Source organism: Dipodomys ordii, unplaced genomic scaffold (genome assembly GCF_000151885.1).
Source record: "Dipodomys ordii isolate 6190 unplaced genomic scaffold, Dord_2.0 Scaffold126, whole genome shotgun sequence".
Classification (NCBI taxonomy): Eukaryota; Metazoa; Chordata; class Mammalia; order Rodentia; family Heteromyidae; genus Dipodomys; species Dipodomys ordii.
The window spans coordinates 285,412-301,729 of record NW_012267342.1 but is presented as its reverse complement, the minus strand read 5'-3'; positions in this window follow the sequence as shown (position 1 = coordinate 301,729).

Below are 16,318 nucleotides of genomic sequence, written 5' to 3'. Positions count from 1 at the left end.
AAAACAGATAATATACTAAAATTTCATGCATAGCATGACAATACCATGTTTAAATAACAAACAATCATTGATTACTTTGCACAATAAATATATTAATTCAGGGCACACAGTCCTGGAAATGTCTGACTTTTAAAAGATTCTGATTAAGTTATTATAATAGTGAGTAACAAGGTAGAGCAATTGATAAGGTTGGATCTGAAAAAGAGAAAATAGGAAGAGAAAAGAAAAGAGGAAATTGTTGTTAGTCCTCAAACATATGGATATTTGTGTGGTATAGAGTAGCTTAAGGAAGAGCAAGTGGTTAAAATTATAAGAAAATTTTTTTGATCTAATATATAGATACAGAGTAAGAAGTAGATCTTTCTGATAATTCAGTGAGGATATAAAGATAGAGGCCCTTCATGACTAGCATTTAGTGATCATTACATTCGATGTAGGCCACAAATACAAAACTTGTCCTCAGTCCCCATCCTGGACCATAGCTTATATTTTCATTTAGCAAAGGTCTATCCTCACGAGAATTTTAGCTAACCATAGAAGCCTTCATAATATATTTTATATAGTTATTTTAAAATAGTTAGCATGTCATTCCTACCTTGATATCCTCCAAGTTTTTGTATATTTTAATACACAGTGGGATACATTCATTTTGGAAGTTAATGTACTGATCTAAAATATAGGGGACTTTCCCTTCATTAACTTATATCAAAATAAATAAAAATTTTAAACAAATGTTGCAATGTCTGTCTGTGACAATAAATAAAGTTGAGATAATCCTCAAATATTAACAGAATCACCAGATGGTATGTTTTCTAGACAAGTCAAATTTATAACAATGTATTTTTACATTTTTGCATTGCAACATAAAGCCTAATAATAAGGTCTGAATTTTGCAACTACTAGACAAATCTGCAAGTATAACATTCTCTTCCAGTGAACATCCTGTGAATTCATAAATATTTACATATTACAAGTTATAATTATGTATCACTGGGGAAAAGGGAAAATGTAACTGTATATTTATATCCTATGAGAATATAAAAGAACATTCATAAATTACAAATGTGCATTGTTCTAAGAAATGTACCTACTGAGCTTTTATATCTTAAGGCCAATACATAAGACAAGTGTCTACATTCCACACTACAGTAGAATAAAAAATGTAATTATAAGTTTGAATGACTTTTGTTTATTATAGTTTCTATTAATAGTTATAAATTGTTATGTACGAGCACATCATTGTAGGTATTTGATAATGTAGGAAGGAAAGTTTGCATTGCTCTAGGGATAATCTTCCTTAAGGAACTGACATGCATGATTATAAAAAAAAAATACCACAAAGGATGCTTTTGCTTTGAAACAATTGCCTAAAATAGTACAGTTAAATACTATCTTGTTATTGCTGTTCATACCAGTAAGCTTGGCACAGAAAATTCTATATCATACTTTAATCTGAACACTAATAAAAGCCTGTTAAATAAAAGAACCTTTCATTTTAGAAATCTGTTGTTTATGTTTGTCATGAATTATACTGACATTTTAAGAAATAAAAGTGAAGAATGATTTCCTATACTTCTACCTCACGTTCTTTAAGAAATCACCATTTGCCTTCATTTTTATCATTTATTTTCATACTCTCCATTTTATTATTGTTACTGCAAAAATGTGCTTAAATACTGCATAACTATATTCCATGCCTATCTCTGCAGGTGCATTTATATATTACAGTAAATTCAGCTCTTAAAATAGTCTAATCTCTGAGGTTAACAGTAGTTAGGTAGCTGTGACCTCCAGTCATCCGATCAAATTTGGGGTTACTTACTGGCTATAATCAAATATATTCTCATCATTTGAACAAATCACACAGAAATTGAATACCATTTTTTATGAATGCTAGCAATATGTTCACTTCTCTGATAATTTTGACATTAAAATTCCATCTTAATAATCCCATCCTTCAGGCCTTGAAGACTCTTAAGGTATTAAAGCAAAAATTATCCTAAGCAGTTAGATTATAATGTATTTAAAGATTAGACATTTCATGTTGAATATTAACTGCTCCATTTCCCAGCAAAAGAAAACTGCGCTGATTTTCTTCTACAATTTATATATTTCAAAGGCTGACTATCCAAGTTTTAAACCATGGCTGCAGTTTGAAAAAGTACTTTAAAAGGACTTAAAATATTCTGCATAGGGTTTCAAAGGTGTGTGTAATATTATATTTTATAAATAATTATTTGAGTATTTTAGTTTCATTTCAAATTATGGTACAGTTATAAAACTATGACAACTTTTTCACTCCTTATAAACAGTAAACTTAATTTGTGAATACCTTTATTGAAACAGATATTCTGTATTGTATTAATCCTAGGAAACAGGTGTATTTCTTGGGTATAGCCTTTATTTTAGGAAGGCTACAAATTAAAGGTAAATATGAGTTTTCAAATGGGGAAATGACCAATGACAATGTTTCCAAACTTTGAAGGTCGGTAACAGCAGTTATGTTTCTTTACTTCTAGAAGGCCTACATGCAGTTCATTTATAAGGATGACAGTCATTTCTATTTTGATATATTTTTCAAGAAACATTTTGAAGCTATTTACTGGTTTTGAAAGCAATGAGAAGTTCATAATCCAAGCCTTTTGTCTAAAGACCTGTTTTGTTTTACGGCTATGTTTCTGCAATATGTGTTCATTTACTGTGATGGATATATAGTTTAAAGGATGATGTTTTTGCAAATTGATTTTTAAAAAAGCATTTTTCCAATAATCTAATCCTTTCGTTATTCCTAATGGAAAAGAGAATGTGAAAAATAACTTCAAATTAAGTAGAGACATCTACAATATACATTCTATTCACAGTCCATGTTGATGGATTATCTCTTTTTATATATTTCTTTATTTTGTCAGGTGTGGGGCTTAAACTCAGACCTAGGCACTGTCCCTGAGCTAATTTACTCCAGTCTAGTGCTCTACCACTTTGAGGCACAGCTCCCCATTTTGTGTTTGGGTGGCTAATTGGAGATAAAAGTTTCACTGATTTTCATGCTCCAGCTGGCTTTCAATTATGATCATCAGATCTCAGCCTTCTGAATCTAGGTTTACAGGTGTGAGACACCAGTGCCAGGCCACTATCTCTTTTGTATCCATTGCTAGCTAATATCCCAAACTCTGCTTCCAGTAAAGGAAAACCAGGAAGCAATTCTTGGTGATGTATATGTAGTAGTGCAAAATAACTTCATTTTATCCTAATTTTTCTAAGGAATTGATCATACTGTATTGCACTGGACTTCCTAAAAGTAGACTCAGAGCCTCAGTGTAGAGTATTAGCAGCACCTGCAAATAAGTGGGGAACTGAGAACATGAAAATAATGTGGTTTAGTCTTCTGTTTCTGTGTAATAAAGTAATCCAAATTGGTACACGAAAAAAATCAACCATGTTTCATGTCTCTGAATTTCATGTGTTGACTAAGATCACCTTGTTTATCACTTGTTCTCTATGGAAACTGGTCTATTTATGGCACTATGGCTGATAATGTCTGGACTAGATGAACTGTTGGATATTGGAAGACAAGATCTTATTTTCTCTGTCTAATCCTAGGGTCTCTTTCACCTTGTATTATTTCTCTGTATAAGAGTAGTCAGACATTATAAATGTCACTTCAACTTGTAAAGATACTGAAGAGAATGCAGTGAAGTCATTGAAGGCTTGAGACTGATGTTCAGTTTCACTTATACTACATTATGTATGTATGTGTGTGTGTGTGTGTGTGTATACATATATATACATATATTTTGCTCATTTGTGGGGCCTGAACTCTGTGCCTGGGCGCTGTCCCTCAGCTCTTCAGCTCAAGGCTCTACCACCTGAGCAACAGAGCCACTTCTGGCTTTTTCTGCTTATGTGATGCTGAGGAATGGAACCCAGGGCCTCATGCATGCAAGACAAACACTCTACCACTGAGCCACCTTCCCAGCCCCCTATATTATATTGTTTAAGGCAAGTCATGTGGACAGCCCAGATCCAAACAGAGTGAATGCTCAAGATGTAGAACTCTCAGAATTCTGCTTCGTTGTGAACTGTCTTCAGAGCCTAGTAGCCACAAGAACAAGTTGGTAATTTGTAGGTAAGTGGAGATATTTTATGTAGGCATGTTAATATTGTCAAAAGAAAAATTTTTGGGGGGGAGGGGAATCTAGTTACCTTAGAAATACATCATTTGATATTCTTCCCCCACGGTATAACCCCTGTTTTCACTGTATTTGATGTCGGTATAATTTGGGGGGGGAAGGGAAAAAACAAAATGTTTAAATAGGGATACAGGTTGACCCATTGTAACAATGAGATGTACAAGACACTATGTTGAAAAATGAACTTTACACTTTAGGGGGGGTAGTTGTGGAGGTAGGAGGGAAGGGTTGGTAGGGAAAAACAAAAGAGGAGGCAACAATGCTTGATATGAAATGTACTCATTACCTTGTTCATGTAACTGTAACCCCTCTGTGCAGTATTTTCACAATAAAAAACTTATTAAAAAAAGAAATACATAATTTGAAAGGTGTGCATGTTGAGGACTTTATTCGCCAGTTCCTAGTTGATCTTCTCTAAGGAATACATTTGTGGGGATTAATTTCCTGGTAATTTAAGCCTGACAGAAATGTTGGTAAGCACATAGTTTAAGTCAGAAAAGTTCTCAAATTATCTTTCAAACACTTGTGAGAAGCCATAGAATAGAGTTAAATAGGGATACATGATAGGTGTTTAATGAGCACATGTACAGATTACAAATATTATGCCTATTATCATCATCAAAAAGGAAATTCTGTCTATCTTCTTAGTCCTTTCCTGGATTTATATGACTCCAAAATTTCCCACTCCTATGTAATTGTTTGTATATTAATATTCATTTAAATCATACATTTAAAAAATGTTTCTCAAGCCCCCATAGTGTGGCTCAAAACCGTATTCCCAGCTAACAAAAAGACAGATTGGAGGATCATAGTCAAACCAAACCTGGATATTTGGAACAAGCAAGAGTCTATCTCCAAGGTAAGCAAGTTATGGTTGTTCAACTCTGTAATCACAGCTATCAGAGAGGATTAGGAGACGTGGAAGGGAAGTCTAGCAAAACAATGCAACCTATGTGAAAAATAAAGTAAGCCAAAAGGCTGGGTGTGTTGCTCACGTAGTAGAGTATTTATCAAGTGTGAGAACCCATTCAGAGCCCCAGAATTTCAAAAGCAAAAAAAAATTTCTTTGTGGAAATTACCCTGGTTTCTTCTATTTTGAGAATGTACCCAAATGAAAGGATATTATGTGTACCCTTCTATCACTTTTCTATTCAGTTTACATTGTCTTTCATATCCATGTACTTACAATTGTTGCTCATTTATTTTATCAGCTTTATAATATTTTGTTATATAAATATGTTACATGTAATCCGTTTTACTGTCAAGGAACATGACTTCCCTCACTGGATTTCCTAGGAAATAAAAACACGCATACTACCACTATATTGAAGAAGATAAGGATGCGATCTTTGACTTCATGAGAGGGAAAGAAGCCACAGAAGAAGGAGAAGCAACCACAGAAATGGAAACAAAGTAGAAACAATGTTGAGCAAGTCAAAACTCCCAAGGAAAAGTCTTGCAGGATATCTCTAGATAGTCTGGAAATCTCTAGGACACCTCACAACAGTCTGTTGGGCATGAGATACAAAGAGCAAATAATTTATCAACCAGTCCTCTTCTGTGTTACATTTACCCTTGCTTTAAATTCACCTCACCATGCAGTAACTTGCTGGCATTTTGAAGTAGAGTCTTCAGTCCTTATAGAGAAATGAGGAGGAAGACTGATTGCAAAACCTTAGTGAAAATTCTTCTAGGTGTCACAAAATGGCAGTAGAACACGAACCCTTCTGGGGACAGTCAGGCTTAGCTTTGATACTGAAGATCAGATATCCATTGATAATAGTTGAAGGGGTTGGTAATAGATATCTTCTATCAAGTCAAGGAATTTTCTATGCATTTATAGTTTATTATACTTTTATTGTGAATATTCGATATTATTGCTCAACTTTATTGATATATAGGGATATCACTAACTTTTCCCGTTTAATTTGCTATGCTTTTTAAACTTTTTTGACAATTGAGCTATTTCTTTCTGTTAGAAGTAAGCCCAGTTTGAATATATTTTAGTATCATTTAAAATAATTTAGAGTTTTGAGTGCTCTGTTTTTTTCAACAATCAGGAGTGTGATTAATTTTGAAAGCTTTATTATACTGTACTATTCTCAAGTTACATTCAGCTTATTAAAAATTTGCATTTAAAAACTTTCATTTACCAGGAAAATTCATAAAATCAACTTACACTTTTCTAAGAATCATTGTGTTATTGTAGGAAGATTCCATTAGTTTAATTGATTAAGTAGATATGAGACTGTTAGCTTTGTATTATTTTTAACACAATTTTGATAAACTGCATATTTATAAATTATAAATTCTTTTGTTTTCAATTCTATGGTGTGAAATCAGATGTAAATTTATATCTATACCTCTTGTAGTTATAAAACCACTTTATTGCTAATATTGAGTAGTTTTTCTCTTTTTTCTTTATGATTATATTACAAAGTTAGACTTCATTCCTTTAGAAGATCCATGTTTGCTAGTTAATAATTCTTACTGGTGTTTCTAATGCATTAACATCCAAATTCATTTTATTACCTTTTATTCTGGTTTTTTTGTTTGCTTATTTGTTCATTCATATGTTTGTTTGCAGTACCGGTGATTATACATAGAACCTGGTCCAAGTGACTACTTCATCACTTAAAGCCAAGTCTTTGATGTTGAGTTTTCTTCTGCTATATAGTTTTTATAATTTTGCCTTAGCTGAGCTTGAATTATTAATTCATCTCCTGCTTCCTTTGAGAAGTTTTGATTACAGGTTTATACCATTATGTCTACTTATCTATGTTTTTTTTCTTTATTCTTCCATTTACTTAAACATTCTTCAGTGTACTTTCTCTATTTTTCTGGATTTTCATGTAATCAGACTTTTAAAATAATATATTTTAGCAGTATTTTATTTAGTTAATGCTAATTTACAAAATCCAAATCACATTCTTTTGTAAAACTGGTGTGATTACTTTCGTTCTTTCTTTCCTTCTTTTTTCTTTCTTTTTTTGTCAGTCATGGGCTTGGGCATTGTCCTTCGGCTCTTTAGCTCAAGGCAAGCACTTTACCACTTGAGCCACTGCACCACTTTTGGTTTTCTAGTGGTTTATTGGAGATAAGAGTCTCACGGACTTTTCCTGCCCAGGCCAGCTTGAGCCACAATCCTCAGGTCTCACCCTCCTGGATAGTTAGGATTACAGGTATGAGCCACCTGCACCCAGCTTTAATTTCTAATTGTTGACTGCATTCTGACTTTTGTTAATATATGTATCTCATTTTATGTATAAACACTTATTTTAACATTGAAATCAAAAATTTCTTTGTATGATATTTTTTAATTACCAGGAAAACATTTAATTCAGAAAAGCTTATAGTTGAAAAAATATGTTATTAATAATTAAGTTCATTGTTTTATACATTTCTACTCTTGGATACTTGTTTTATTATTTAAGTACTCTCTATTCTTAGTAGTTTATTAAGGTCATATTAGTCATTTCAAAACAATACTAACATTTATCATGTTGACAGAAGGTTCAATTTTGTCACAATTATTTCAACTATGCTATATGTTTTGAATATATATTATTATGTGCATATAATTTAGAATGATTATAAAATCTGCTAAACTGAGTACTTTATCGTTATGTAGGATCCATCTTAATTTTAAATTGTAGTTTTGGCAATTTTTATGTCAATTGTGTCTGAGTTTAATAGTTTCCATTTACTTAGTAATTGTGTAATCTTTATTAACTCAGTGACTCTCAATCTCTATTATGAATTTTTAAGCTTTTCACTTTTTCCTTGTTTAAAATAGAATGTTTACTCAAATTATATTTTTATATTTTTCTTTGTAATCCTGGGAACTGAGTTCAGGGCCCCAGTAGATGATAGGCAAGGGCTTTTTCCACTAGACCACAGTCCCCGTGTGCATTAGTTTTGATTTGCAAATTTTAATTAAGTTACATCAAATTATTCTGTTTTTTTTCAGTACCACATGAAAAGCCAGGGAGTCCATGTTCCAAGGTTCATGTGATCAAACTGTATTTACATGTTATACAAGTGTTCTATCCCTGAGGTCTCTTCCTATCCACAACTATTCATTTTCTATTGCCTTGTGTATGTTTTCTTTTTGCATCTGTTTCCCCAGATTGCAATTTCCTTTGAAAAGAATCATTTATTTTCACTATTCAAATATTTATTGTCTTATCACAAACTTCATTCTTTTGGGGAAGTATGCTTATTTGATGAGCATATATACCCGTTGAAAGTTAATGTTCATATATTTTCTTCTAGTCAAACAGTAATAATCCTATTAATATATTATATATTTTATTATTTATGTGTATTATAATACACACATATATGTATTACATTATATATATATATATATATATATATTTCCTTTATTGTACTTCACATTAACAAGAATTTTAAGTCTGAAGTTTCTGGTTAGTCTTCTGGAGTCACAAGAAAACCAGTCCTCTATACTGTGAGGCCTCTGCACTCAGAGTGAAATAATAATTAATGATTAACAATTTCCTCAGAATATTATTATATAAAATGTTTGTCACTTGAATTGAAATTGAGATTCTTAACCAGTATGTATATTTTTGTGGTGACATTTCCTTGACTATATTCCCATCATTATTGTTTAAGTTAAGATAGATCTGTAATATGAAGGTATTTTATTGTTGTTTGAAGAAGTTCTTTGAAGAAGTTAATCCCTACTAACATATTCCCATTTCTTCCTTACCTTCCCATACATTTTCAAATGGTGTTTATTGGGCTGAAGATGTAAACATCACATCATCAAGCTTCAAATAATATGAAAGAGCCATAGCAACAAAAACAGCATAGTACTGGCACAAAAGTAGATAAAAGCATCAATGAAACCAAATAGACATCTCCTCAAAAAATAATGTTCAGAAAAAATTGTAATGTATATGTGAAATATTAAAACTACACCTCTATCTCTCATTTAGCACAAAATCAACTCCAAGAGGCTCAAAGACTTGATAATGTCAAATTATTACAGGAAAATATAGGAAAAGCTGACTACAAAGATATAGGTAATTATTTTTTATATAAGATTACAATAGCTGAGCAAATAAAGGCAAGAAAGGAAGAATGTAATTTAAGCAAATTAAAATTTTTACACATCAAATAAAACAATACCAAAGTCAAGAGACAATCCAGAGAATAGGAGAAAAAACTTTCATGAAACCATTTTGAATTAAATCATTTACTTGACAATTTTAGTCTACAAATTATAAAACTGGAAAACAAGGCTATTGAGAGCTAAGCTAAGCTGATGAATTATGAGAGAGAGCTTTTCCTCCAAAATCCAATACTGAATTGGAGATACACATTTTACTTGACTGTCTCCTTGAGGATAGATTATTTCACATTCACCCTCTTTTCTATTGCTTTGATAACAAGGTTTTTCAAGTGTATTCTATTAGAATTTCTTCCTTAAACGTTCTCTTTGCTTTATATCTCATTCTATTTCCTCAACAACTGTCAAAGTGGCACTCTGCAATCTCCAGGGTTTTATATGTCCTCAGGATTCAATCCACTATTAGTATATAATTATGATTCACAATTTCAACATTCACTTCATATTTCAGCTTTGTAAAATATTTTCCTTGGTGTCATTTTATGTTTACAAATTTACATTCATTATACAAAAGTTTACTTTTAAATGTGTGGGATGGGAAATGTTACCCACCAAAGTTGAGTAAGAAATCTTAGACAGCATTACGTTATTTCAACCAAAGACATTTAATATAGGAATGGGTTAAATATAGATGAGAGTTCAGATTAACTTCATGAAAGAGCTACCGTATCTATCACTAGGGAACAAAGAGATGGTGAGAACCTAACTAGAAGTCAGAGATTTGCAGGAGTGTTTCTACTGATTCTTCTTTAAGGATAATTCTTATATGGATCTGCAGCTTCTGAAGTTACAAAGAAATATGTCTATGGGTTCAGAAACTTTAGGAGAATGTACAAGAAGGTTTTTTTTTTTTTTAGAATATGAAAAACCCAAGCTAAGCACTCCACAGAGCTGTAATTTAAATTTCTGAGAATGTTCTGTCAGTCACCTAGTGCTAGTATTTCTGAAGGTGGATAATAAACGGTCTAAGAATGTGGGAGAAAATAAGCCTGGAATCCAGAGCGGGGTGTGGGGGGGCAATAACGCATGCATGCAATGTAGCTACTCGAGAATTTGAAACTTGGGGGAATCCCAGTTTGAACCTAGTGTGAGTACAAACTTCATAGGATTTGCATCCCCAGCCCCACGTAATCCACTGGCTGGACTCAATGAAACACACCTATAATGTTAACTAGGATGGAAAGTATAACTAGGAGAACTATAGGCAATTGTAGGCAAAAAGCAAGAACCAATCCCAAAAGAGAAAAAGAAAGAGACAGGAAGAGAGAGAGAGAGAAAGGAAGAGAGAAACAAGAAAGAAAAGAGAAAGGCAGGAAGGCAGCAGGCAGGAAGGAAGGAAAGAAAGGGAAAGAGGGAGGAAGAGTATGAGGGAAGGGATGGAGGAAGAAAGGACAGGAAAGAAGACAAACAAAAACAAACAATGACAACACCAAAAAATTATCCTTATCAAAAAAGGCTGGAGGACGTGGCGCTGTAGCTCAAGTGGTAGAGGACTCGCCTTGAGCTGAAGAGCTGAGGGACAGCGCCCAGGCCCAGAGTTCAAGCCCCACGGCCGACCAAAAAAAAAAAAAAAAAGCACAAAAAGGGCTGGAGGCATAGCTTATAGCAAAACCTTGAATTCAAACCTCTCTATCCCCTCCTCAAACACAAATACAGAGATTATTACTAGAATAAACTATTAGCACCAAAATACAGAACACTGACCGTATCATTTTAACAAGAATGGGGAACTAAACAGAGCATTCTTCCTATTTTTCTGTATTATGGCCTTTTTTTAAAATAATTATCTAGTGAGGAAATCTAACAAAAGCCCATGGGACTGCAGAAAGAAATTTGTAGAATACTATTCCCAGCACTAATGTTGACTGAAAGCTGGACAACAATGTACAAATCAACACAAAAACATTCTTCATTGTTGGGAAAGGACACTTGTTAGTAAAATTGTCTTCCTAAGAATTCTCAAAGGTTTTGGTGTAAGAGCGTAAATAAATGACTGTAACAGGGAAATAACAAAGTTAAGAAATTGTATATTGATGAAATACTGGGGCTATGTAAGTATATCATCATAGAGCTTTCCCAAAGTTTAACTTAGAATTCTTTATAATATTGTTTTTTTTTATTGTTCTAATGTAGCTTGCTGGCATTTTTAGCCAGCAGAGAAATTGAACCAAAAATGGAAGCTACAGATTTGCATTGCATTGTGGATCAGAACCATACTAATTACTGTATTTCTTCAAGGCAGTGGTTAATGGGAAGTAACCAACTTTCACAGATGGCAGACTCAGTGACTGCTACTCAGTGAAGTTTCAGTGGCATCATGAGCTATTAACATGTTTGGTGTATGTTGTTTATGACACAGGTACAAAGCCTTTCTGTGAGAATTTGAAAATTTACCTTTCTGCAAACATCAATTTGTCAAACATGTAACTTGACACAAAAGAACATTTGGGTTACTTCAGAGCTTCAATTTGCTAATTGATGAGCTTCTATGTATTATGTCCAGATCTGCAACAATATCCTTTTCTTATTTGTTATCAGTTTTACTGTGGTAAAGGTGATGTATTTGGCTATGCTCTTGCTGACCACCATTAATTTTGTTCTTCAGTAAACCTCAAAGCCAGACACATTTTTAATGAATAAATGTTAGATGATAATTGCTTCAGGACAGAAACTGAGTTCTGTGTTGTTCTCTGTTGCTCAGTACTGCATACTCTGAATCCAGGTGTAACTTTATGCCAGGAATAGGCAAGAAGTTTTATGAACAATTTGAAATATATGAAAACCAGTATCTTAGGCCCATACCAATTAACATACTTTCAGTGAAATTTTAAACACAGATTTGAAGCAAAATTTGATTTCATAATTATAACCTGTTTAAAATATAAGAATATTATTTAGTCTACTTTAATGGAAAATAGCACTGGAAAATTACTGTAAATAAAACATTAGTTGATTCAAATGTATTTGTGATGAAATCTTTCAAGTAAGTAGTAAATAATTTTAGCTGCATATTTACTTAAGATTGAATTACTTAACTTTAATATCTGGGTAGAAATTCACATATTAACTGTCTCAATATAAGCATTTTTATATTATGCCATGTACCAAGAAGTAGATAATTACAGTAGGGCACTTAAGTTAATTTTTTTAAAGTGTTAGTACTTTTGTTTACTATGTCTTTTGCATGAAGACTTGCTTGAACTGTGACATTGTTTCTGAATGATAATTATATAAAAATAGTCACTTGTAACTATAAGATCATCATTTATGCCCATCCTAATAAATATAACTGTAGATCACATTAAAGTTAATCAGTGCTGGTTACATACTCATTATCATATACACATACTGCTTTAGACAATGCAATAGTTTTTGTATGATTTTGACTAGAAAGTTTTCCATATAATTTTTAGGCCAATACTTAAGAAAATGCAAGCCGGGCGCTGGTGGCTCACGCCTGTAATCCTAGCTACTCAGGAGGCTGAGATCTGAGGATCGCGGTTCAAAGCCAGCCCGGGCAGGAAAGACCGTGAGACTCCTATCTCCAATAAAAACCACCAGAAAACCGGAAGTGGCGCTGTAGCTCAAGTGGTAGAGGGCTCGCCTTGAGCTGAAGAGCTGAGTGACAGCGCCCAGGCCCAGAGTTCAAGGCCCACAACTGACAAAAAAAAAAAAAAGAAAATGCAAAATTGTGTTTTCTATTTTCTATTTCTTTCTATGAACTAAGTAAATCTGTGACAAAGTTGCAACTAGAAAATTAGTTTCAAATAATCTATTTTAAAATAAAGCTTGTAATTTATTAGTAAATATTCAAAGAATAGCTTTGCAATAAATTTTAATACTGTTTTCACTAATCTTTCAATGTTAACCTTTCACTTTAAGACTAAAAATATTACTTTTATCTCCCTGACAATTTCAAATTTCTCCTGAGATTTTTTTTCTATTTTCTATTTATATTTCCCTTTTTTAAATTGGTATTTGAAATCAGCAGTTGAGTTCAGAATGAAGGATCCAATATTGCCATGTTCATGAATACAGTAGATTTAGATTGACCATAATTGTCACTACTAGATGTATTTTTCATTCCAAATTGTTGTGTTAATTTGTATATAGATGTAAATGGATGATTAGCATGGACTTAATTTGTCTTATCCAAAACTGTATCATATATTTGATATATTTGATACATATATTATGTTTATGAAGAACTGAAATACAGTGTTTGCTTAACTCCATAGAATGTTTATAACAAGGGTAGAATTTCTTTCTTCTAGTAGGAGTAAAAAGCATTTTCCCCTGCTCCTTTCTATTCCCCTGTTGTTCTAATAATTGATGGCATTGCATGTAGGTGGATGTTATCAAAAGCCAAAACGAATTTCTCAAAAAATGACTTAGATCACTTTCCCAAGAAATAAGTTAGTAGCCTCCACAAGTTTATGTTCCAAGAACTTTTGTTCTGTTTTTTAATATATTTTTATTGTAAAAACACTGTATAGAGGGGTTACAGTTACATGAGCAAGGTAATGAGTACATTTTCTATCAAGCATTGTTGCCTCCTCCTTTGTTTTTCCCCTACCATCCCTTCCCTCCCACCTTCTCAACTACTTCCCGGCTCCACAACTACATCCCCCCTCTTCCCCCCCCCCACCTTGCCTAAATTGTAAAGTTAGTTTTTCAACATCAGGAAAGCAACTCCTTTTGTAATAGCCTGAGAAGTTTCTAAAATGTCAATGATGTCTAAATATCTATTGTACTTTATCATCATACTTTATTCCTGGTAATGTGTACCCTCACCCACAAGAGCTACATTTGTTTCTTGTAGCCAATATCTTCCATATTAGATAATGTTCCTGTCCATATTATGTAGATTAAGAAAGAAAAGAAAGACAGCAATCTTTTTAAGAACTCTCTTGTACACTCAGCATGTACTTCACTTAATTTAAATATCAAAACAATTGGAGAAAAATATTCCAATGAAATGAATATCATGTTTATATTTTTGTATGATCAGAGTATTTACATTTCTAAGTAGATTTGCTATTGATGGGCATCAAAATGTTCTAGAGCTATTGATTTTAGTAAAACAATTAGGAACATTTTCCCCTACAATATATTCTTTGTCATTATGACTTACAATTATTACTGTGTTATTTGTTAATGCATACCCATTTTTAAACACACACATTATGTGTGTTGGAATGTTCTTTTCACCTTCCTCTCTTTTTCTAAACAGTGACACTTCCACAGAGATAAAAAGTAACTGTATACTTTTACCACAAATCTAATTGCTGAAGACCACCAACATAACTGTGGTCATAATATTTGTTTCCTCTTGAATTATCAGGGCATAAGAATAAATCTCCTAAACAAGGATGGGAATTACTGCTGCCTGTCGTAGATGGTGCTGCCTTTAATACATATTATGTTTTGTAAATATTTTCTGAGTGTGGAGTTAAAAATTATATATATGGAAATATATTTTGAAAGCACACTCCCAGATATATCCAGTCACAGGGTAATAAGGACCTTATCTATTTACTTAGTTTTGGAGTTTGAACCCAGGGCCTTGTGCTTGCTAGGGTTATTCAAGCCTTTTTAGTTTTTTATTTTTGTTGGTTGTGGGGCTTGAACTCATGGCCTGGGCATGGTTCCTGAGCTCCTTTTGCTCAGGCTAAAGATCTACCACTTTGGGACACAGTATCACTTGCAGTATCTTGTCTATAACAAAAGAAAAAGGGATCTTCCTTCAGTACCTTGCAGAGGTTCTTCTCAGTAACCCCTAACTGTAAACACAGAGTACTTCTATGCCTAAACATTGTCTTAATAGTGTTCTAATGTCTTTTCTATTCTCTTGCTAAAGAAATCAGTGAAGAAACCACATGTGTGTTGCCTCTGAACATCTATTTAGGCAATTACATTGCAACATCTAGTTTTTTGAAGCAATGACAATGGCTTTTTTACCTTTCACTTTTTTTTTCCTGGCTTGTTCTTGGGGATGCTCAAATGGCATTTGTTCAACTTTTTAATGAATGCTACAAATTTAGAGTTGGTGTAATTCTCAAAGAATCACAATTGTACAATATATTCAACTATATGTATAAACATAATTTATAATGTGACTATACATTATATATAACATTATAGGAAACATTTTTTAAAGACAGCATTCATTAAAAGCCAATGTCTGTGCAGCCAAAGTAATCTTACTTCACCCCCATTTTCACAGGAGAATGCTGGGATGCCTCCTCTGTTGTAGGAGGAGGTATGTTTCTCTGCAGGCCATGAGCAGATGGATGCACACACGTCCATTTTGAAGCCTCCCTGAGTCCTGACTCTCCTCTTCTCCAGAGACTCTCAGCTCTGACAAGTGACCTCTTTACCTTGTATTGGACATATTGATCTAGAAACTACTCATAAAACCTGCCCTGAATTTCTGCTTTCCAAACCTCACAGGGCTACAGAGTTGACCTCTAGTCTCTCCAATGTGGTAGAGTGCTACACTCCCCTCTGGCATGTGATGGATATGCCCTGACCCCATGATATTTGATGTTTGGAATCAAGTTTTCTCACTATGCACAACATTAAACTAAAAACAGTTTTCTGCCTTAAAGAGCCAAATCTCTGATATAGAAATAAACAGAGTTGCTGATAATGATAGTTTGTTAAGGAAGGAAACAATTAGGAATACTTCAGTAAGTGGAAAATGGAGGCAATTGTGTAGCAAAATTTTAATAATAGTCTATTTAATGGGAAAGCAGAGAGTGTCAGTTCCAGTAGGAATTTCATGGGACTGCAGTGTAGAATTAAACATCAGAAGTTTTATTAGCAGACCTTTTGAAACTAGCCATAGATTTTTGAGTAAACATCTGAACATTCCTCATTAAGGCAGCAGAATCAGGGATTTGACCTCTTAGTGCATATGAAAGTTATTTAAGATATAAAGCATACACCCAAATGTAAGGTTTATTCC